Below are 24,672 nucleotides of genomic sequence, written 5' to 3' on the forward strand. Positions count from 1 at the left end.
CCAAAATAAACTTTCATGATTCAGATAGAGAATGTAGTTTTAAACAATTTTCCAATTTACTTTTATCACCAATTTTGCTTTGTTCCCTTTGTATTCTTAGTTGAAAGCTAAACCTAGGAGGTTAATATGCTAATTTCTAAGCCCTTGAAGGCCACCTCTTCTCTCGGGGCATTTTGACAGTTTTTCACCACTAGATGGTGTTAGTTCACGTGTGTCATATAGATAACACTGTGCTCACTCACGTGGAGTTACAGTGAGCCAGCTCTGATTGGCTACAATGGATGTCTGTCAAAAGAACTGAAATAAGGGGGCAGTTTGCATAGGCTTAGATACAAGGTAATTACAGAGGTAAAAAGTGTATTTATATAACTGTGTTGGTTATGCAAAACTAGGGAGTGAGTAATAAAGGGATTATCTATCTTTTCAAACAATAAAAATTCTGGTGTAGACTGTCCTTTTAAATTCCTGTTTTTCAAAAAAGATACTAAGAGAATGAATAAAAATTGCTCATAGGAGTAAATTAGAAAGTTGCTAAAATTTGCATGCTCTATCTGATACATGAAAGAAAAAAATGGGCTCTATATCCCTTTAATTGCATTTTAGAATTATAAACATTTGAAAAATAAGGAACAGAAAACACACACGCATACACTACACAAACATGCATATATACAAACACATGCACACACATATAAATACATATACTATAACAAAATTATATGCTTTATGAAGTATAAAGTAATACTAGCACTTTTTGCTGTTCACATTTATCTCAGCATTGGGAACATGTTACAAACACGTATTGATGATTTAAAAAACAAGAACAATTATTTGAAATGATTTGGTCTTTTTACAAAGTAAAACTCATTTTCAGGGCTTGGCGAAATGAGTTTATCTCAGTTATTCCCAGTAGACACTTATCCCCATTAAAAAATACACAGAAAGTGCTACCTAGTTGTCAATCTTCAAAGAGTGATCAGGGAATTGCAGAAAAGACTACATATATCTACCATTGATTGTACAGTCCTCTGAACTAACCTGTCTTAGTTTAATAGGACCATTATTGAATCTTCTATTGCAGATTTGAAACGTTCTTGTTTTTTCATGTTTTATTAAAAGAGCAGTAAAAGGTACTCCAGTGATTCTCATTTACCTCAGTATATTAAAATTAAAAACAAAATTAATAGGAAAAAATAATTTATGACATAACTAACTTAGAATGTTTTAGATAATAGTTAAAAGGACAGTCAAGTCCAAAAAAAACTTTCATGTTTCAAATAGGGCATGTAATTTTAAACAACTTTCCCATTTACTTTTATCACCAATTTTGCTTTGTTCTCTTGGTATTCTTAGTTGAAAGCTAAACCTAGGAGGTTCATATGCTAATTTCTTAGACCTTGAAGGCCTCCTCTAATCTAAATGCATTTTGATAGTTTTTCACCACTAGATGGCATTAGTTCACGCGTTTCATATAGATAACATTGAGCTCATGCACGTGAATTTACCATGGAGACAGCTCTGATTGGCTAAAATGCAAGTCTGTCAAAAGAACTGAAATAAGGGGGCAGTTTGCTGAGGCTTAGATACAAGGTAATTAAAGAGGTAAAACATGTATATTTATAACTGTGTTGGTTATGCAAAACTGGAGAATTGGTAATTAAGGGATTATCTATCTTTTAAAACAACAACAATTCTGGTGTTGACTGTCCCTTTAATCTATTCAGAACTGGTGATTTTTTAATAAAGCCTTTCATTAGTATATTTAAAGAGATATAAAGCAATGGGAAAATGTACTAATGCTTTAAGAAAATAGGTTAAACACACAGTTAAAGCCAATACACTATCTATCCTGAGCTGTTCTCAAATATTAATTGGCGGATATTCGCATATCTAGAAGAGTAATGCATTGTCAGCCCAGAATGAGCTTTAAATTGTGTTTTTATAACCCCATTGCAGAAGATAAACAACAAAATGTGCTAAAGGATTAGAGTAATTATTTATTGCAGCTTTATGTCCCTTTAAATAAAACACTATGGTCAATTTATTAATGTGCGGGAGGACCGGTTCCCAGTTAAGGAATTTGTCAGCCCATGATCATGGATAGCGAGCAGCATGTCTCTGCTCATGTTTATCATTGCACAAGGGGATGCTTGTGCAATGCCGCCCCCTGTTCTCGCTGAGCAGGGACTGTCAATCACCTAGGTCAAATTAGTTCAGGGTGATTTTAAATCTTGATATGTGATTTTTTGTATGTCAAAGTAATATTGGAATGTTTATAACATTTTAAATGAAATAATTATTGCTGTGATATTTACATCATGTATTGATATTTTGTTTATTTTTCTTTATTATAAATTAATTAATTCATAGCAATATAAAATGTTTGTGTATAGTAAAAGTCATTTTCAACATAGTTTATTTCTTTATTTTGCCCCCTTTCTTGTAACATTGTTTATTTTTAAGAGTATTTAAATTCTGAGAACCTGAAGTGCACATGACAGGCCTCACAAGCCTAACCCTAATACATATCTGTCACTAATCAACCTCAGCATAGGGGAAATCAGATAAGAAACTGCAAAACAATGAACAAACAAAAGAAAAATCATACTTATCCAATACTTAATAATAATTTATTACAAACCTGTTGACTGTCCCTTTAAGTTTTCTCTGACTAATTTTTGTCTCTGTTTACTTAATTGCTGTTGATTTTCCAGGAATAATGAGAAAGATATGTTAGAGTCAAAGAAAAAGAAAGGCTTATAGGCTGTGAAACGCGTGTGACTCCCCAGTTCTTTATTTGACATGTGCCAAGTCTTGTTTTTAATATATTTCTAATAATGGATGTAATTGTTTAGGGTTGTGCAGCTATTTTGCCATTTTGCTACTAGAATGAAATACCTTGCTTAATTACATTATCTTCCATTATTCTTTATATTCATTTTTATACTTTTTATGTATTTCCTTGTTCTATTCCCTATGATGTTCCTGCAACCCAGTTTCATTTAAAAAAGATTACTGCTGTCTATAACAACAGCACCTTTCAACAATCCCCAATTAATTAGCTAAATGCTGCATGATATTGTACATTCATATGTTCTACCTTGGACGTGCCACACTTAAACACAACGCTTCTGCCTGGCTACATTTCTATGTTGGTCATTGGTATTCCACAACAAGTCAGCTTACTGTAATTTGAAATCGGTCTGCCGTCCCATTAGGAATTTGCTCGATCAATACCAAGTGAATTAGAGTTTCAGTGATCTGATTAACTCCCCATTATTTTCTAGCCTGCCTGATTTAGAATGCATGATGAGACAATATTCCAGTTTCTTTGCTTTATCCCAGTTTAAATGAAATATAGACATCTGAGGAAGCAGTGGCTGCGCATTTGATTTGGCATCTGCGTTAATAAAGTCAAACAACATGAAAGTCTCTGACTTTTCATGACAGACTTTACTGGGGACTGACATTAGTAGACAAAGATAAGTGCAATGTAATGGTAACAAACATTTATTTTGTTACATGGAAGCTGTGTGACTGTTTCTTTTTTTATATAAATAATGTAAGATAATTAAAAACAAAAGTGTTGGCAATATAAATACTTTTACTTTTTTTTCTAAAATAAATAAGTAACTTGCTGTAGTATGTAACATATATGAGTATATGTTCTCTGAAAATGACCACATTGCACTGATTATGCAGAGTGAAGAAGCTGTCTAAAAATATTTAAAAAGAGAAGAAAATTGCAAATTCTCTGATGTCTTGTGGCATTATTTCCTTAATGGTAAGTTTAGAATTGAAAGCACATTATTCAATTAGATGCTGAGGGCAAGGGTGAGGGCAACATCAGTATGGACACACTATTTTGGCAAGTCACAGGGTAAGGGAGATATATGGATTTGTCTTGAAAAATTTGGTGGCAGGAATTCCAAGATGGCCGTCATAGTGTGGTCTTATTAAACATTTGCCACCACGTTTATCCAGGAAGGCTGGGCAAGTGCATATCTTCTGGTGCAGACTAACAAAGGGGGAGGACAATTCACAATCAAAGAGATTCAGCTGTTCTTACTACTATGTGGCTGCAGGCTCACAGTTGAAATGAGGGGCCCAATCACATATTTTGCCCTGAGGTTTAGTTATGCTCCCTTCTGGCTGTATATACAATTAATATTTCATTTTAGTTCTTTATGAAGTGGTGTAAATCCTTTTCCAGGGTAGTTTTAATTTGTCCTATTATCTTTTCTGCTTTTGACCTTTAAAGGGACAGTCTTCTCCAGATTTTTTTATTGTTTAAAAAGATAGATCATCCCTTTATTACCCTTTCCCCAGTTTTGTATAACCAACACTGTTATATTAATACACATTTTACCTCTGTGATTACCTTGTATCTAAGCCTCTGCAGACTTCGCCCTTATTTAAATTCTTTTGACAGACTTGCATTATAGCCAATCAGTGCCCTCTCATAAGTAACACCACAGGCGTGCGCACAATGTTATTTATATAATACACATGAACTAACACCCTTTAGCTGTTAAAAACTGTCAAATGCATTTATATAAGAGGAGGTCTTCAGGGCTTAGAAATTGGCATATGAGCCTACCTAGGTTAAGCTTTCAACTAAGAATACCAAGAGAACAAAGCAAATTTGATGATAAAAGTAAATTGGAAAGTTGTTTAAAATGACATGCCCTATCTGAATTATGATAGTTTAATTTTGACTAAGCTATCCTCTTTTTAGTTTGTCATCTTTGAAAGAAGGATCTCAAGAAATTGTTCATTTTTAGCTCACTTGTTCCGTACATTTGCAAGGTTTTTCCTTTTGAATGACAGAAACAGCTGCGCCTAGTTGTGCTTCATTTTCCTAGTTGATTAGGTGTAGATATTTCTTGTATACACAATATTTAGATAGAAAAAAAAATGCAAGGAATACACACACAGAAAAAAAAGAAATGCAGAGAATTCACACAGCCCAAAATTCATTTGAATAGAAGTGAGTTTTAACATCAAGCAATATGTTTGAAAAAAAAAATCAATGGTAAGAAATTTGGGTGTTTTTGTTTGGAGGGGTTTCTTAAACAGCTTTTTTTTCTTTCAAGTATTTTTTTTTATAAACTTAGCTTAGCATTTCCCTTTAGGTTAGGGGTTCCCTTGGGTGTGAGGGTACTTTAGGGGGGTCAATGTTTGGGGGACTTTTCATCTTAGCTCAGTCGGCTAGATTACGAGTTTTGTGGTATGAGTGAAAAAGCAGCGTTAAGCCTCATAACGCTGCTTTTTCACTACCGCTGGTATTACGAGTCTTGCAGGTTTAGGGGCACCGCACACTTTTTTGGCCTTAACGCAAATTGCGTAAGTTAATTTGCGTTAAGGCCAAAAAAGTGTGCGGTGCCCCTAAACCTGCAAGACTCGTAATACCAGCGGTAGTGAAAAACACTCCCGCCTCGCAAACACTAGTTAAATATTATTAACCCCTAATATGCCACCCCCAACATCGCCACCACTATACTAAATTTATTAACCCCTAAACCTAAGTCTAACCCTAACCCTAACACCCCCTAACTTAAATATAATTAAAATAAATCTAAATAAAACCTACTATTAATAACTAAATAATTCCTAATTAAAACTAAATACCTGTAAAATAAACCCTAAGATAGCTACAATATAACTAATAGTTACATTGTAGCTAGCTTAGGGTTTATTTTTATTTTACAAGCAAGTTTGTATTTATTTTAACTAGGTAGAATAGTTACTAAATAGTTATTAACTATTTAATAACTACCTAGCTAAAATAAATACAAATTTACCTGTAAAATAAAACCTAACCTGTCTTACAATAAAACCTAACCTTACACTACAATTAAATAAATTACTTAAATTAAATACAATTACCTAAATTACAAAAAAAACAAACACTAAATTACAAAAAATAAAAAAAGACATTATCAGATATTTAAATTAATTACACCTAATCTAATAGTCCTATCAAAATAAAAAAAGCCCCCCCAAAATAAAAAAAAACCCTAGCCTAAACTAAACCACCAATAACCCTTAAAAGGGCCTTTTGCGGGGCATTACCCCAAAGAAATCAGCTCTTTTACCTGTAAAAAAAATACAAACACCCCCCAACAGTAAAACCCACCACCCACACAACAAACCCCCCAAATAAAAACCTAACTAAAAAAACCTAAGCTCCCCATTGCCCTGAAAAGGGCATTTGGATGGGCATTGCATTCTATTGGAACATCCAATAGAATGCAAGCTCAATCCTATTGGCTGATTGCATCCGTCAATAGGATTTTTTCACCTTTAATTCCGATTGACTGATAGAATTCTATCAGCCAATCGGAATTAAAGGGACGCCATCTTGGATGACGTCATTTAAAGGAACCTTCATTCTGCAAGAAGACTTCGATTGAAGAGGATGCTCCGCGCCGGATGTCTTGAAGATGGAGCCGCTCCGCGCCGGATGGATGAAGATAGAAGATGCCGTCTGGATGAAGACTTCTGCGGGCTTGGATGAAGACTTCGTCCACTTGGATGAAGACTTCTGCGGGCTTCGATGAGGACTACTGCCGCTTCGTTGAGGATGGATGTTGCGTCTTCAAAACTGTAAGTGGATCTTCGGGGGTTAGTGTTAGGTTTTTTTAAGGGTTTATTGGGTGGGTTTTAGTTTTAGATTAGGGCTTTTGCTCAATTGAAAAAGAGCTAAATGCCCTTTTAAGGGCAATGCCCATACAAATGCACTTTTCAGGGCAATGGGGAGCTTAGGTTTTTTAGATAGGATTTTATTTGGGGGGTTTGGTTGTGTGGGTGGTGGGTTTTACTGTTGGGGGGTTGTTTGTATTTTTTTTACAGGTAAAAGAGCTGATTTCTTTGGGGCAATGCCCCACAAAAGGTCCTTTTAAGGGCTGTTGGTAGTTTAGTTTAGGCTAGGTTTTTTTTATTTTGGGGGGTCTTTTTTATTTTGATAGGGCTATTAGATTAGGTGTAATTAGTTTAAATATCTGATAATGTCTTTTTTTATTTTTTGTAATTTAGTGTTTTTTTTTTGTAATTTAGGTAATTGTATTTAATTTAGGTAATTTATTTAATTGTAGTGTAATGTTAGGTGTTAGTGTAACTCAGGTTAGGTTTTATTTTACTGGTAAATTTGTATTTATTTTAACTAGGTAGTTAGTAAATAGTTAATAACTATTTAGTAACTATTCTACCTAGTTAAAATAAATACAAACTAGCCTGTAAAATAAAAATAAACCCTAAGCTAGCTACAATGTAACTATAAGTTATATTGTAGCTAGCCTAGGGTTTATTTTATAGGTAAGTATTTAGTTTTAAATAGGAATTTTTTAGTTATTAATAGTAGGTTTTATTTAGATTTATTTTAATTATATTTAAGTTAGGGGGTGTTATGGTTAGGGTTAGACTTAGGTTTAGGGGTTAATAAATATAGTATAGTGGCGGCGACGCTGGGGGTGGCAGATTAGGGGTTAATAAATGAAGGTAGGTGGCGGCGATGTTAGGGGTGTCAGATTAGGGGTTAATAATATTTAACTAGTCTTTGCGATGCGGGAGTGCGGCGGTTTAGGGGTTAATATGTTTATTAAAGTGGCGGCGATGTCCGGAGCGGCAGATTAGGGGTTAATAAGTATAATGTAGGTGTCGGCGATGTCGGGGGCGGCAGATTAGGGGTTAATAAGTGTAAGATTAGGGGTGTTTAGACTCGGGGTTCATGTTAGGGTGTTAGGTGTAAACATAAATTGTCTTTCCCCATAGGAATCAATGGGGCTGCGTTACGGAGCTTTACGCTGCTTTATTGCAGGTGTTAGGCTTTTTTTCAGCCGGCTCTCCCCATTAATGTCTATGGGAAATCGTGCACGAGCACGTACAACCAGCTCACCGCTGACTTAAGCAGCACTGGTATTGGAGTGAGGTATGGAGCATAATTTTGCTCTACGCTCACTTCTTGCCTGTTAACGCCGGGTTTATGAAAACCTGTAATACCAGCGCTGTAGGTAAGTGAGCGTTGACAATAACGTGCAAGTTAGCACCGAGCAGCTCTTACCGCAAAATTCGTAATCTAGCCGAGTGTTTGCAAGAAGGCAAGTGTGTTTGTAGTCTGGCTTCTTTGTTTTTTTTTTTTTTTAATAGCATTTGCTTGATTGATTTTAAATAAAGGCCTTTATTAGCATTTTTTGTCTTATTTTAAGATGCCCTTTAAACACCATGTAAACATTTTCATGATTTTCAAAATAAATGTAGAATGTTATAATGAAAATAATGGCCTGATCTAGTGAATCTGGGCCATTTGTGTAGTTAGATTTATCCTATTTAAAGGGCCAGTAAATACATATGCCTAGATTACGAGTTTTGCGTTAGCCTTAAAAAGCAGCGTTGAGAGGTCCCAACGCTGCTTTTTACCTTACGCTTGTATTACGAGTCTGACAGGTAGAGGCTCACCGCTCACTTTTCTTCCACGACTCGAGGCTACCGCAAATCCCCTTACATCAATTGCGTATCCTATCTTTTAATGGGATTTGCCTAATGCTGGTATTACGAGTCTTGGAGAAAGTGAGTGGTAGAGCCTCTACCTCCAAGACACCTACTGCATTTAAAAGTCAGTAGTTAAGAGTTTTATGGCTAACGCCGGAACATAAAGCTCTTAACTACAGTGCTACAAAGTACACTAACACCCATAAACTACCTATGAACCCCTAAACCGAGCCCCCCCCACATCGCAAACACTATAATAAAATTATTTAACCCCTAATCTGCCGACCGGACACCGCCGCCACCTACGTTATAGCTATGAACCCCAATCTGCCGTCCCTAACATCGCCGACACCTATATTAAATTTATTAACCCCTAATCTGCCCCCCCCAACGTCGCCGCCACCTACCTACACTTATTAACCCCTAATCTGCCGACCGGACATCGACGCCACTATAATAAATGTATTAACCCCTAAACCGCCACACTCCCGCCTCGCAAGCACTATAATAAATTTTATTAACCCCAATCTGCCCTCCCTAACATCGCCACAACCTACCTACAATTATTAACCCCTAATCTCCCGCCCCCAACGTCGCCGCTACTATAATAAAGTTATTAACCCCTAAACCTAAGTCTAACCCTAGCCCTAACACCCCCTAAATTAAATATAATTTAAATTAAACAAAATAAATGTACTATAATTAAATAAATTATTCCTATTTAAAACTAAATACCTATAAAATAAACCCTAATATAGCTACAATATAACTAATAATTACATTGTAGCTATTTTAGGATTTATATTTATTTTACAGGCAACTTTGTATTTATTTTAACTAGGAACAATAGCTATTAAATAGTTAATAACTATTTAATAGCTACCTAGTTAAAATAATTACAAAATTACCTGTAAAATAAATCCTAACCTAAGTTACAAATACACCTAACACTACACTATCAATAAATTAATGGCTAGATTTGGAGTTTTGCGGCCAAAGGGGTGCGTTAGCTACGCATGCTTTTTTTTCCCCCGCACCTTTTAAATACCGCTGGTATTTAGAGTTCACAGAATGGCTGCGTTAGGCTCCAAAAAAGGAGCGTAGAGCATAATTTACCGCCACTGCAACTCTCAATACCAGCGGTGCTTACGGACGCGGCCAGCTTCAAAAACGTGCTCGTGCACGATTTCCCCATAGGAAACAATGGGGCATTTTGGGCTGAAAAAAACCCTAACACCTGCAAAAAAGCAGCGTTCAGCTCCTAACGCAGCCCCATTGTTATCTATGGGGAAACACTTCCTAAGTCTGCACCTAACACCCTAACATGTACCCTGAGTCTAAACACCCCTAACCTTACACTTATTAACCCCTAATCTGCCGCCCCTGCTATCGCTGACACCTGCATTACACTTTTAACCCCTAATCTGCCGCTCCGTACACCGCGGCCACCTACATTATACCTATGTACCCCTAATCTGCTGCCCCTAACACCGCCGACCCCTATATTATATTTATTAACCCCTAATCTGCCCCCCAACGTCGCCGCCACCTACCTACACTTATTAACCCCTAATCTGCCGACCGGACCTCGCCGCCACTATAATAAAGTTATTAACCCCTAATCTGCCTCACTCCCGCCTCAATAACCCTATAATAAATAGTATTAACCCCTAATCTGCCCTCCCTAACATCACCGACACCTAACTTCAAGTATTAACCCCTAATCTGCCGACCGGAACTCACTGCTACTATAATAAATGTATTAACCCCTAAAGCTAAGTCTAACCCTAACCCTAACACCCCCCTAAGTTAAATATAATTTTTATCTAATGAAATAAATTAACTCTTATTAAATAAATGAATCCTATTTAAAGCTAAATACTTACCTGTAAAATAAACCCTAATATAGCTACAATATAAATTATAATTACATTGTAGCTATTTTATGATTAATATTTATTTTACAGGCAACTTTGTAATTATTTTAACCAGGTACAATAGCTATTAAATAGTTGATAACTATTTAATAGCTACCTAGTTAAAATAATTACAAAATTCCCTGTAAAATAAATCCTAACCTAAGTTACAATTAAACCTAACACTACACTAGCAATAAATTAATTACATAAAATACCTACAATTATCTACAATTAAATAAACTAACTAAAGTACAAAAAATAAAAAAAACAACTAAGTTACAAAAAATAAAAAAATAATTTACAAACATTAGAAAAATATTACAACAATTTTAAGCTAATTACACCTACTCTAAGCCCCCTAATAAAATAACAAAGCCCCCCCAAAATAAAAAAATGCCCTACCCTATTCTAAAATAAAAATAGAAAAGCTCTTTTACCTTACCAGCCCTTAAAAGGGCCTTTTGCGGGGCATGCCCCAAAGAATTCTGCTCTTTTGCCTGTAAAAAAAAACATACAATGCCCCCCCCCAACATTACAACCCACCACCCACATACCCCTAATCTAACCCAAACCCCCCTTAAATAAACCTAACACTAAGCCCCTGAAGATCTTCCTACCTTATCTTCACCACGCCGGGTATCACCGATCCGTCCAGGCTCCGAAGTCTTCATCCAAGCCCAAGCGGGGGCTGAAGTGGTCCATGATCCAGCTGAAGTCTTGATCCAAGCGGGAGCTGAAGAAGTCCATCATCCGGCTGAAGTCTTGATCCAAGTGGGAGCTGAAGAAGTCCATCATCCGGCTGAAGTCTTGATCCAAGCGGGAGCTGAAGAAGTCCATCATCCGGCTGAAGTCTTGATCCAAGCGGGAGCTGAAGAAGTCCATCATCCGGCTGAAGTCTTCTATCAAGTGGCATCTTCAATCTTCTTTCTTCCAGATCCATCTTCATCCCGCTGACGCGGAACATCCATCCTAGCTGACGACTTCCCGACGAATGACGGTTCCTTTAAGGGACGTCATCCAAGATGGCGTCCCTCGAATTCCTATTGGCTGATAGGATTCTATCAGCCAATCGGAATTAAGGTAGGAAAATTCTGATTGGCTGATAGAATCAGCCAATCAGATTCAAGTTCAATCCGATTGGCTGATCCAATCAGCCAATCAGATTGAGCTCGCATTCTATTTGGATCAGCCAATCGGATTGAACTTGAATCTGTTTGGCTGATTCAATCAGCCAATCAGATTTTTCCTACCTTAATGCTGATTGGCTGATAGAATCCTATCAGCCAATAGGAATTCGAGGGACGCCATCTTGGATGATGTCCCTTAAAGGAACCGTCATTCATCGGGAAGTTGTCGGCCAGGATGGATGTTCCGCGTCTGCGGGATGAAGATGAATCCGGAAGAAAGAAGATTGAAGATGCCGCTTGATAGAAGACTTCAGCCAGATGATGGACTTCTTCAGCTCCCGCTTGATAGAAGACTTCAGCCGGTTGATGGACTTCTTCAGCTCCCGCTTGGATCAAGACTTCAGCCGGATGATGGACTTCTTCAGCTCCCGCTTGGATCAAGACTTCAGCCGGATGATGGACTTCTTCAGCTCCCGCTTGGATCAAGACTTCAGCTGGATCATGGACCTCTTCAGCCCCCGCTTGGGCTTGGATGAAGACTTCGGAGCCTGGACGGATCGGTGATACCCGGCGTGGTGAAGATAAGGTAGGAAGATCTTCAGGGGCTTATTGTTAGGTTTATTTAAGGGGGGTTTGGGTTAGATTAGGGGTATGTGGGTGGTGGGTTGTAATGTTGGGGGGGGCATTGTATGTTTTTTTTTACAGGCAAAAGAGCAGAATTCTTTGGGGCATGCCCCGCAAAAGGCCCTTTTAAGGGCTGGTAAGGTAAAAGAGCTTTTCTATTTTTATTTTAGAATAGGGTAGGGCATTTTTTTATTTTGGGGGGCTTTGTTATTTTATTAGGGGGCTTAGAGTAGGTGTAATTAGCTTAAAATTGTTGTAATATTTTTCTAATGTTTGTAAATTATTTTTTTATTTTTTGTAACTTAGTTGTTTTTTTATTTTTTGTACTTTAGTTAGTTTATTTAATTGTAGATAATTGTAGGTATTTTATGTAATTAATTTATTGCTAGTGTAGTGTTAGGTTTAATTGTAACTTAGGTTAGGATTTATTTTACAGGGAATTTTGTAATTATTTTAATTAGGTAGCTATTAAATAGTTATTAACTATTTAATAGCTATTGTACCTGGTTAAAATAATTACAAAGTTGCCTGTAAAATAAATATTAATCTTAAAATAGCTACAATGTAATTATTAGTTATATTGTAGCTATATTAGGGTTTATTTTACAGGTAAGTATTTAGCTTTAAATAGGATTCATTTATTTAATAAGAGTTAATTTATTTCGTTAGATAAAAATTATATTTAATTTAGGGGTGTGTTAGTGTTAGGGTTAGACTTAGCTTTAGGGGTTAATAAATTTATTAGAGTAGCGGCGAGGTCCGGTTGGCAGATTAGGGGTTAATACTTGAAGTTAGGTGTCAGCGATGTTAGGGAGGGCAGATTAGGGGTTAATACTATTTATTATAGGGTTTGCGAGGCGTGAATGAGGCGGATTAGGGGTTAATAACTTTATTATAGTAGCGGTGAGGTCCGGTCGGCAGATTAGGGGTTAATAAGTGTAGGTACGTGGCGGCGACGTTGGGGGCGGCAGATTAGGGGTAATAAATATAATATAGAGGTCGGCGGTGTTAGGGGCAGCAGATTAGGGGTACATAGGGATAATGTAGGTTGCGGCGGTGTGCGGTCGGCAGATTAGGGGTTAAAAAAAATTATTAGAGTGTCGGCGATGTGGGGGGGGCTCGGTTTAGGGGTACATAGGTAGTTTATGGGTGTTAGTGTACTTTAGAGCACAGTAGTTAAAAGCTTTATGAACTGGCGTTAGCCCAGAAAGCTCTTAACTCCTGGCTTTTTTCTGCGGCTGGAGTTTGGTCATTAGATTTCTAACGCTCACTTCAGCCAAGACTCTAAATACCATCGTTAGAAAGATCCCATTGAAAAGATAGGATACGCAAATGGCGTAGGGGGATCTGCGGTATGGAAAAGTCGCGGCTGGAAAGTGAGCGTTAGACCCTTTCATGACTGACTCTAAATACCAGCGGGCGGTAAAAACCAGGGTTAGGACCCCCTAACGCTGGTTTTGACGGCTAACGCAGAACTCTAAATCTAGGCGTAAATATATTAAATACAATTTTCTAAAATAAAATACAATTAAATAAACTAAACTATATTACAAAAAAAAAAAACACTAAATTACAAAAAATAAAAAAATATTACAAGAATTTTAATCTAATTACACCTAATCTAAGCCCCCTAATAAAATAAAAAAGCCCCCCCCAAAAAAATAAAATTCCCTACCCTATACTAAATTACAAAAGTAATCAGCTCTATTACCAGCCCTTAAAAGGGCTTTTTGCGGGGCATTGTCCCAAAGTAATCAGCTCTTTTACCTGTAAAATAAAAGAAATACAATACCCCCCCAACATTACAACCCACCACCCACACACCCCTACTCTAATACCCACCCGATCCCCCCTTAAAAAAACTAACACTACCCCATTGAAGATCACCCTACCTTGAGCCGTGTTCACCCAGCCGGGCACCGATGGACAAGAATAGGACATCCGGAGCGGCAGAAGTCTTCATCCGATCGGGGCAGAAGAGGTCCTCCATCCAGCAGAAGTCTTCATCCCAGCGGCATCTTCTATCTTCAGCCTTCCGGAGCGGAGCCATCTTCTATCCATCCGACGTGGAGCCATCCTCTTCAATCGAAGTCCTAACGAAGAATGAAGGTTCCTTTAAATGAAGTCATCCAAGATGGCGTCCCTCGAATTCCGATTGGCTGATAGGATTCTATCAGCCAATCGGAATTAAGGTAGGAAAAATCCGATTGGCTGATGTAATCAGCCAATCGGATTGAAGTTCAATCCGATTGGCTGATTGGATCAGCCAATAGAATGCGAGGTCCATTCTATTATTATTATTTATTTAATTAATTTATTGATAGTGTAGTGTTAGGTTAGGATTTATTTTACAGGTAATTTTGTAATTATTTTAACTAGGTAGCTATTAAATAGTTATTAACTATTTAATAGCTATTGTACCTAGTTAAAATAAATACAAAGTTGCCTGTAAAATAAATATAAATCCTAAAATAGCTACAATCTAATTATTAGTTATATTGTAGCTATATTAGGGTTTATTTTATAGGTATTTAGTTTTAAATAGGAATAATTTATTTAATTATAGTAAATTAATTTTTTTTAATTGAAATTATATTTAATTTAGGGGGGTGTTAGGGTTAGGGTTAGACTTAGGTTTAGGGCTTAATAACTTTATTATAGTAGCGGCGACGTTGGGGGCGGGAGATTAGGGTTTAATAATTGTAGGTAGGTTGCGGCGATGTTAGGGAGGGCAGATTAGGGGTTAATAAAATGTATTAGTGTTTGTGAGGCGGGAGTGCGGCGGTTTAGGGGTTAATACATTTATTATAGTGGCGGCGATGTCCGGTCGGCAGATTAGAGGTTAATAAGTGTAGGTAGGTGGCGGCGATGTTGGGGGGGCAGATTAGGGTTTAATAAATTTAATATAGGTGTCGGCGATGTTGGGGGCAGCAGATTAGGGGTTCATAGGGATAATGTAGGTAGCGGCGGTGTCCGGAGAGGCAGATTAGGGGTTAATAGTATAATGCAGGTGTCAGCGATAGCGGGGGCAGCAGATTAGGGGTTAATAAGTGTAAGATTAGGGGTTTTTAGACTCGGGGTTCATGTTAGGGTGTTAGGGGTAGACTTAGAAAGTGTTTCCCCATAGGAAACAATGGGGCTGCGTTAGGAGCTGGACGCTGCTTTTTTGCAGGTGTTAGGTTTTTTTTCAGCCAGCTCAACCCCATTGTATCCTATGGGGAAATCGTGCACGAGCACGTTTTAGCCAGTTTACCGCTACCGTAAGCAACGCTGGTATTGAGGGTTGAAGTGGAGCTAAATTTGCTCAAAGATCACTTTTCTGAGGCTAACGCAGCCATTCAGAAAACTCGTAATACCAGAGTTGGCTTAAGGGAGCGCTGGAAAAAAAGCCTTGTTAGCCCCGCAAGTTTTTACCGACAAAACTCGTAATCTAGGCGATAGTTTTCTTGTAACCAATAGCTTCTTAAATATAAGTATATATGATACGCAACATTAATAAATAAAAAATATTTTTTTGTGTAAATCGTTTTTTCCCTTAAAGGATTATGAAACCCAAATTTTTTTCTTTCATGATTCAGATCGAGTATACAATTTTACAGCTTTCTAATTTAGTTCTATTAGCAATTTTTCTTTGGTATCTTTTGTATCTTTTGTAGAAAAGCAGCAATGTAAGCTAAGGAGCGTGCACGTGTCTGGAGCACTATATGGCAGCAGTTTTACAAGAATGTTATCCATTTGCAAGAGCACTAGATGGCAGCACTATTTACTGCCATACAGTGCTTCAGACACCTACCTAGGTAGGTGTTATGCTCTGACTGAATCACAAAACAAATTTTGGGGTTTCATATCCCTTTAATTGATATGATCCGATCCACTGAAACGTCACCAACCCCCTGCCCTACACTGTATTCAAGGGAGTATTTAAAAGGGCTTTTGTTTAAGCCCACAACCATGCTAGCGGCCCAATTATCCTCGCATAAGTGTGCTCCCAACACTTGCCGGTCACGCTTCTCCTGTTGTAGTGCGCGAGCCTGTGTCAGCTAGTGCTATAGAGCAGAGGCAGCCTCAGACAGAGGCCTCCGACAGTGCGGATCAGGCGCCAGACCTCGCTGAATACGGAGAGCAATACACTTGCCGTATTCAGGGCTGCTGGTGCAACGCCGCCCCCTGCAGACTCGCGGCCAATGGGCCGCCAGTAGGGAGGTGTCAATCAACCCGATCGTACTCGATCGGGTTGAATTCCGGCGATGTCTGTCTGCCTGCTCAGAGCAGGCGGACAGGGTTATGGAGCAACGGTCTTTGTGACCGCTGCTTCATAACTGCTGTTTCTGGCGAGCCTGCAGGCTCGCCAGAAACACGGGGCATCAAGTTCCATTCGGAGCTTGATAGATAGGCCCCAGAGAACACAATAAAACAGAAAAAATTGAATGCACCCGATAACTTACTCTGAAAAGCCAGACGACAATGAAGGAAACAAGCTTGTGTCTGAAAGCAGCACAGCTCAATTAATATTTATCGGATTGACTGGTGATCAAAAAAATATGTTGGGTAAAAAACCATCTGACTCTCCCACACAATAAGTTTGGAAGTGATTTTTAACAGCTTTAAATAAAGATTTCACAGCAAATAACAACACAATGTATATGTGGTACAAAAGGCATGTTTAAAAATGAAGGGTGTTTTATTAGGTTTTCCTGTCCCTTTAATAGACTTGACCCCTTGAATACCAATTTGAGCTTTTTTTGAATAACTAAGGTTGCCATCTGGCATCCACAAAAATACTAGACAACCTGTAGGGGAGTACACAAAGGCAGCAGGTGAGGTCACGCAATAACTCCTCTCCATAGCTCTACCATAGACTCCATCCATTAACCAGCCATATATATATTTATTTCTTACAATTAAACATTGTTTGTATCCTTTTAGCTGCCAGCAGGGGTCAAGTCGAGCAGGAATGCATGGGAACGGAGTTCCTGCACTATTTTTGAAGGAGGAACTAAGTTCCCTGTGGACAGAGAAAAGAAAAACTTCAGAAAACACTGCTGCTGCTGTTGGGAGGAGCTGGAGAACAGGGATAGTGAGATCCTCTAGTAATGGGCAATCACACTTTCTACAATACTCTAAATGCAAGCTTGTCAGCTGTCCTGCTGTGTGATCACCCCCAATGTGTGGAACACATGGTGCTTACATTGCTGTTTGGCTTGCTCTGGGGTTATTAAGCTCCTATAAGCAGAAATAGGACTATTGCACCTTAAGTGGGTGAGACTCTGTGACAGAGGAGAATTTTCAGGCCCAAAAGCAACTATCAACCCTTTATTTGATTTAATGTGCTTAATTTGCTTTCATTAACCAAGGTGTATAGATTATATACATATAAATACAGTGTGTGTATGTAAGAGTGTGTGTGTATAAAACAATATTAGATGGAAGTCTTGGTGAGTTCCCACACTTTTTTTTGTAGGACTTGACGCCTGACTGCCAGTAATGCACAGATCAGGATTATACACACAAAAGTAATTTAACTTCATTTGACTGACAGTGGGACACACAGAGCAGTGTTTTTGCTATAGTTCCAAGTAAAATAAACACAAAGCAGTGATTGTACCCAGTTGCTACACCTAATACACACACAGCAGTATTTTAACACCCTCTGAGATTGCTATAAACACATTAGACAGAGTTTTTTTCATTATCCTTGACTGTCAGTAACACAGAGTATTACACTGCTTTATGCTTTATAATTGTAACCCTTAGAGGCATATGAGCTACTGACCAGTATTTTTGTATAGATTTTACTAGACAAGCTGCTGAAATACTGGACTGTCTGGTTGAATACTGGAAACCTGGTGACCGTATGAATAACATAACCAGTGCTATCTCATGGTTCATGTTACACTATGTGGAAGTGTATTTTATTTTTACTTTAAGGAAAACATCACCAGTACACACAAGGGAACCCTGTAAACTAACAAAGGGGCTGTGTACATCTCTATTATGGGCTACATTACGAGTGTAGTGGTAGTTTATTCTCCTGCTCGCACATTAACTCCACTAGAAGTAACCTTTTTGCGCGGGTCAGGTAGCATGTGTATTACAAGTTGAAACTAAAAAGTTTTCACACAAACGCTAACCCAACACTCGCAAAAAGCTGCAATAACATATTCCCCATAGACTTTAATGGAGTTCGAAATGTGGGAAAGAAACCAAACACCCAGTAAGCCACACAAACCGATTGTGTTTTCTCAAGTGCGCTAACCCTACATGAAATATTAATATTTCACATTCCAATGTTCTTCACATAGCAGAATATGTTCAATTTATTCTTTAATTTAAATATATATATATATATATATATATATATATATATATATATATATATATATATAAATACAGTATATATATATATGATTGTTTTTTGGTACAATATATATCTATACTTATTTATAAATATTTGTGTTGTATGTATATGTGTGTATATATATATATATATATATATATATATATTTATATGTGTGTGTGTGTGTGTGATTATTTATCGGTATAGACATATATATACACATCCATATAGAAATATCTATTTATAAATACATATTCCCCTATGTGAAGAACATTGGAATAGGAAATATTTACAGTAAATACATAGATAAAACCTTGAATAAATATGTATAAAACATAAATATGATTATTCATGTTTTCATCTACTTGACTGCAAAAGGATCTAATGCACTTATGTCTATTTATGTTTACACAAGTATCTATGTTTTTATATGTGTATTTAAGTCTGCACATATATACACATATAAATACATATGTTCACACATATAAACATATTTAGACATGTATATGTATGTATCTCTATGTTAAAGCCCTTTGCAGAATTTTTTTTTCTAACACTTTGATCCCTTATAACTTTTTATTGCATTTTTTAAATAGTTTTTATTAGATAGTGTTTTTATGAGTGTAACTGTATTTTAAAATGTATTTTTGATGTGTTTTGTGCAACTTTTTTTCTCGAGTAACAGGTAACCATAGTTCTGAAATCGCACTATTCTGACACATGTTAAATTAAAGGGCCACTGTAAGTAAATATTTTCTATGCCTGTTACTAACTAACTACCCCAAATACGCTTTTTATCAATAGCATTTCATTAACATATCTCTACCGTATATCAGAAATCTTGTCTGCAAATTTAATTGTTTTCCAAACCCACTCCGCGGGTATCCTTTGCTCTGTACCAATCCGTTTACAATACCTAGGTTTCAAAATGGCGCTTTAAATACAATTTCATTGGTTTAAGTATTTTGAACATGCAGTGCTGAAAATAGTGGGCAGGATAACGTGACATCATAGACAAATTAAATATATAACTTTTAGAACGTTATGAAACTTTGTTTTGGAGAAAATATAGGTCAGTAGGTTTTAATTAATGTTTATTAACTTTAATATGTTAGTTGTTTGGCTTAAAAATTATAACGGAAAGTAATCCTTTAAAGTGTGCTCGAGCGAATGCTTTTACTTTCAACCTGTAATACTAACGCTACATACCACTTGCTCAAAGAGCCACAATACATTTGGCATCATTTTTTTTTTATTACAGAAGTCAAAGCAGTATTACACAATAATTATTTTTAGGTTTTATTTTGTAAATGATAACTGAGGAAACACAAGTGTATACGTTTTATAGTGATTTGTATGTTTTTTTATCCTATTTTTTAAAACAGTTCACCATTAATAAACATGTTATTTTTCTTGTTACAATTTATAATTAAAATCACATTTTTATACTGTGAAATGTACTTAATTAAAAGTTATCATCAGGAATGTATATTTATTAATGCAGTTAAAGTAAACAAATGTTAGTGATATACTTCATATATTTTGCACAAAGATAAAAATACTTTATTGCATGCATCCTGAATGAAAATTTATTTAGACATGAAATGGTTAGATCCGTTCTAATGTTACATTTCTTTACCTCCACCTTTGCTGGCCCAATTGGAATTACACTTTTTTTCTAGCTGTGATGTTTTCTCCGTATATCCAATCTTCTTGCAAGCCATATGGCTAGCATAAAGCCATGCCTTTTGTGATGTTGTCACTAGCACTATGGCTTGCAAGAAGATTGGATGAGCGGTAAAAATGTCAAAGCAAAGAAAAGTAATATAAAAACGGATTTAACTACTTCAGGTCTAAATAGATTTAATTTAAAGGTACAGATATACAAAAAAGTAGCTGTGTAGCTGACATTCACTAAGAGACGTTTGATTTTTTCTAGCCTTTCTATATTTTTGTAAACGTTTTTAATCATTGATAAATAAAAGTAAATGTTTTATAAGACTTGGAGTGCTCCTCTAATCTTTCTAACTGGTTCTTTTTATGGCAACCATCCAGTCCAGGCCCAGAAAAAAAACAGGAATTGCTACTGTCAGCCCATTTTCCACTTTATCACCCCCATGACACTTTCTTTCTTCTTCTGTGAGGGGTCTTGCCGTGCTGGAGGGTCATTTAAGATAAATTAGCTAATTTAGATAATCTGAGCAAAGCACTTTAGAGAATCATGGCCTATGCATTGAACCCTTGCAATAAAGGTTAAATACATAGTTAACATCGGCTCCAGAGCAGTAATGCACTTCTGGGAGCTAGCTGAACAACTTCTGGTAAGCCAGAAACCAGCTAACTTACAGTAGAACAATGCTGCTCCTGATACTACCTAGATATGCTTTTCAACAAAGGATACCAACAGAAGACAGTAACTTTGAAAATAGAAGTAAACTGAATAGTCTTAAAAAATCACATGCTCTATCTGAACTATGGAAGTCTTATTATGACTTATTTCCCTTTATGGCCAAGATGTACTTCCTGTTAGCTTCAAAAATATGCAGCTTTATCGTAACATTTTGTATGCACATTTTCATATTGCTCATTGAAATGTATGATATATATTATTATTTTTTGTCCCTTTAAACTAATTGGAAATATGCTCTTCCCAATGTGTTGGAATGTCATTTAAAAAGAAAATAAAAACCTCCCCACTTGAATTTAAAGTTTGGAAACATTGCCACTGAATTTTATGAGAATCAGCATTCAAATTCCCTTATTCTCTCCCTCTATCACTAATTAATTTGCAAGATTAAATGATTTTCCAATTAGAATTTGAAGGTAGCTCTGTGTTTATTTAAATAGAATATTTCTTCTTGCATAAAGAAGCTAATTTCAAAATGTAATTAAATACGCCCAACTAAATGCACTGATTTTTTTTTTACATAATTTGCAGTCTTTTTCTATTATTTTGTCATTACAATTATAGTAAAAGCACTTTGCTAATTTTCAAAATTACATTATCACCATTTCTTAAATGAGATGCAGATAGATCTGCTTGCTTGGCCGAGCTCCATGTTCTCCTATAAAATTCTAACTGGTATGAATGTAAAATAATATTAATGATCAAATTTGTGTTACAAAAACCTATAGTAATTCTTTTAAGAGATGACTTGTATTATGATTGATGTATTGCATGTCATGTAGTGTTTATATCACTATGTTATTTGTTTGTTCATAGCATTTGTTATATAGACAGGCTAAATATACTCATTATATGTATGCACATTCACAGCAATATCCTCTTTGTTTTGAGACCTTGCAGTATATTATGGATACGCATCTGTTAAAGGGACACTCAATTTTGTTTCTTTGTTGACTGTAAAAGTGAGCAATTTAAACTGCTGGGCACAAGTACTATATAACAGAGGTCAAGTCGAGCAGGAACGCATGGGAACGGAGTTCCTGCACTATTTTTGCAGGGGGAACTAAGTTCCCTCTGGACAGAGAACAGAAAACTTCAGAAAACACTGCTGCTGCTATTGGGAGGAGCTGGAGAACAGTTTGGTTAGAGGCGTAGTGAGATCCTCTAGTAATGGGTAGTAACACTTTCGACAATACTCTAAATGCAAGCTTGTCAGCTGTCCTGCTTTGTGATCATCCCGCAATGTGTGTAATACATGGTGCTTACATTGCTGTGGGGCTTGCTCTGAGGTTATTTAGCTCCTATAAGCAGAAATAGGACTATTGCACCTTAAAGGGATACTGAACCCAATTTTTTTCTTTCGTGATTCAGATAGAGCATGCAATTTTAAGCAACTTTTTAATTTACTCCTATTATCAATTTTTCTTCGTTCTCTTGCTATCTTTATTTGAAAAAGAAGGCATCTAAGCTTTTTTTTGGGTTCAGGCTCTGGATAGCACCTTTTTATTGGTGGATGAATTTATCCACCAATCAGCAAGGACAACCCAGGTTGTTCACCAAAAATGGGCCGGCATCTAAACTTACATTCTTACATTTCAAATAAAGATACCAAGAGAATGAAGAAAATTTGATAATAGGAGCAAATTAGAAAGTTGCTTAAAATTTCATACTCTATCTGAATCACGAAAAAGAAAAAAATTGGGTTCAGTGCCCCTTTAAGTGGGTGAGACTCTGTGACAGAGGAGAATTCTCAGGCCCAAAAGCAACCATTTAACCCTTCATTTGATTTTATTTACTTTCATTAACCAAAGTGTATAGATTATATACATATAAATACAGTGTGTGTGTGTGTATGAAAGAGTGTGTTTGTATAAAACAATATTAATTGAGAGGAGGGTGGACTTGACGCCTGCTATATAATGATTACTATTCCCTATGCTATTGTTTTTCCTGCTATTGTTGCAGATGTCTTCAAAACTGTGTTCCTATTTTTTAACCCCTGAAACTTGATCATATGGTAAAACTCCCCCTCTTTGTACACAGGTATTCAAACATACTGTGACAGAAGCAGTGTGTATGCACATATGAATAGGGATGGGCGAATGTTTCTAAAAATTCCAAATTTAAAACAGATTTTGATACATTTGTTTGTTCGAATTGAATTTCGAATATTTATATAACATTCTAACATTCTATTTTTGAATTTTCGTCTTCGAATTTTTCAATAAAATTCGAAAATATTCGTTCAAATAATAAAATGTTTAGCTATGTATTCATTCAATTTCGAAATGTAATATTCAAATTGGAATGTGACATTCGAATTTGAAATAGTATTTCTAGTCTAATACTGTGTTTTAAATGTGATATTCGATTCGAATGTGACATTCGAAATAGTGTTTCTAGTCTACAATTGTGTTTTATAAATGTAATCTTCGAATTCAAAAATGGGAAGCTCACTCAATGAGGTGGATTAATTAAATGCTGTAGCGGATCATGTCCGCCCGACATCGCTAAATGCCAACAGCATTTGCTATCAACATTTAACATTGCACAAGCATTTCTAGTGAAATGCTTGTGCGATGCCACACCCTACACATTTGCGGCAAATCGGCCGCTAGCAGGGGTGTCAATCATGATTGCATTCCGCCACCTCATGATTGCATTCCGCTATCTAACGACCGCTGCTTCTTAACTTAAGTTTCAGTCGGACCTTAAACTTTGGGGGTAGATTGCAGAAACCGCTGCTTAATAAATCTACCCCAATGTATCATGCACACTAACTCAGGTAAATAATACAGCTTTCAAAAAGTACCAGCATCATTAATCTGTGAGTGTGCACTAATTCGGTCACAGGCTGTAAAAATACCTAAGCTCTAAGATGGCGACTAGTATGAAGAGGCGGAGCTTCATTATTTTAGAGCTATTAAAATCAGGAGAACTGATTTGGAAAGAGCTGCAGGAACAGGAGGAAATACAATAACATGGCAAGTGGTTACTTTTATTTTGTAGTTGTGCTCAGCAGTTTAATGTGCCTTAAATAGACATGCACACAAGCAAAAACATTGTTTTGGCTGAATTATTTGTCAAGAAAGAAAAAGAAACATACTTTCATTTTGTTCAATATTTCTAAAGGGGTCTTCCAGAATTATTTTTTTTAACAAAAATCCATTTGCTCTCTATTTCCTAAAGAAAATGTCTTCATGGCAGCAGAAGAGCAGCTTAACAGCAGATACATTTAAATAAAGTTAAAGCAGTAGTTAATGCTACTGCTACAAGTTAGCTGCAGCACAAAAAAGATTTTTGTTTTTAATTGGATCAGAACTAGCGAAGAACATAAGTAAATCAGATTACAAGGACATTGCAAAATTTTAACTAAATAGTGTAAATGTCATATGTTAATGCCTTTCCCTTCTAAGGGCTAGATTACAAGTGGAGATCTAATTTATTGCGCACCTGCAAACGGGCAAATTCGCCCATTTGTGGGTTAGCAATAATTAACTAGCTATTACAAGCTGGCTATTGCCGAAAATTAACCAGAGGTCAAGCCTCTGGTGAATTTTAAAAATGTCCCCCAATTGCCCCCAAAATACAGTGTAGTGTGCAGTATTAAAAAAAATAAAGATATAGCATTTATATATATATTTTTCATTAATCATTGCAGGAGGCAGTTTTATATGTTTAAAAGTGGCGGGTGTGGGGTGTTAGAAAAAAGACAAAAAAAAAAAAAGTGCGGTCTATGGGGTCTGTGTGTTTCCTGTAAATAGATAT

This window comes from Bombina bombina, chromosome 2 (assembly GCF_027579735.1).
Source record: "Bombina bombina isolate aBomBom1 chromosome 2, aBomBom1.pri, whole genome shotgun sequence".
Classification (NCBI taxonomy): domain Eukaryota; kingdom Metazoa; phylum Chordata; class Amphibia; order Anura; family Bombinatoridae; genus Bombina; species Bombina bombina.